Source organism: Xiphophorus maculatus, chromosome 11 (assembly GCF_002775205.1).
Source record: "Xiphophorus maculatus strain JP 163 A chromosome 11, X_maculatus-5.0-male, whole genome shotgun sequence".
NCBI classification, from domain to species: domain Eukaryota; kingdom Metazoa; phylum Chordata; class Actinopteri; order Cyprinodontiformes; family Poeciliidae; genus Xiphophorus; species Xiphophorus maculatus.
In genome coordinates this window covers 14129392-14130885 of record NC_036453.1, presented here as the reverse complement: position 1 = coordinate 14130885, position 1494 = coordinate 14129392, and positions in this window count along the sequence as shown.

Genomic DNA, 1494 nt, shown 5'->3' with positions numbered 1-1494 from the left:
ACATCCAAAGACGATGGAGACACCCTAGTGGTTCTACAAATGATTGACTCAGAGGAGCTGAATATGAATGGATGGCTCACTTTTGGGAATTTTATAAGTGAAAATGTGAAAACCATGTATAATTCTCCTTCTACTACACAGTTATGTACAACGTTTTCTTGAGCTATCATAAAAAATCAAGAAGTCAGGACTGCCAGACAATAATTAGTACAGAGATTATTTAAAACATTTATTGAAGGTCATCATAGAGTACAAGTGAAACATCTGCAAAACGGGCTTGAGTTGCTCCATTTGTCACCTCTAAAACCTAGATTCAGAGATTTCAGTGATGAGTTGAATTTAAGGCACAGAAACAACATGAAGTCCTCACAGTTAAAGGGTTTCTACAGCGTTGTCACTTATAACTTTTAAGATGTAATTATTTATTATAGTGCTGTTGATACATTTCTGTCAGTTCTAATTTCTGTTTTGGAGCAATACAAAGAGATGATATAAAAGATGTATTTAAAAAAAAGCCAACAAACCATATTTCTTTGTTGTGCAGAACAAATTTAGTGTTTTTAAACCTAATGAGCATCACTGTGCAGGGAGCTGACTAAGCAACACAACTATTCAAATATAAACGGCGTCCTGCAGAACTGAGTCTAAATATTATTGTGTACAGTTAACAAAACAATCAACCAGTGAAACATATCTGATTTATGAACATTTCAGGACATTAATAAGAGTTTATCTTTATGTGTTTGTGCATTTAGGAGATACTTTTATTCACACCAACTACCAGAAGAGAACATAATAATGCACTTAATATCAGATCTACCAATAAACTGCTCCGAAGGAAGATCAATAATCAGAAGAGGCAGGTGGCAGGCATAGAAGGAAGTGGAGGAAGTGCTACAATCGTTTTGTGTTTCGATCACTTCATTGTTTTTATGCTCTTTAGGTTTTGGCCTATTTCACTTAAAGGGGGAGCATTATGTCTCTTCCAGGCACAGTGTCAATTATAGCATATTTATAGATTATAGCATAATCAAGTAATATGTTGCGTTTGGTTGTTATAAAAATGCCATATATATGAAATAAATTTTAATTTGTAACTTAACGCCTTGAAAGCCTCTTTGTGAAAACCCCTGCTCTTTCTGACACTCGGCCTTCAGGAAGTCATCACAACATCGCTCCACTCATAACCCTTTAACAACATTTTTCCCAGCCTTGCACTGAGAAGAAGCTTGTATAATGAGCTCAGGAGATGAGCAGTTTCACCAGGTGTTTGCTAATTGCTGCTGGCTGGTCTGAAGGAGCTGAGGGGGGGGAGTGACAGGGAGAAGCAGATGCTTGAAAGCTTGGCAACTGCACCTTCGAGGAGGAGCTGCGCTTCAAAGGCGGGGGCTAAATTCAACCAGGCATTTTGCACAGCTGAATGGTTGCCATGGAGATTAAAGTATTTCTCATACATGCGTGAAAGAATCAAGGCAACACTCCAGGCATGTTTTT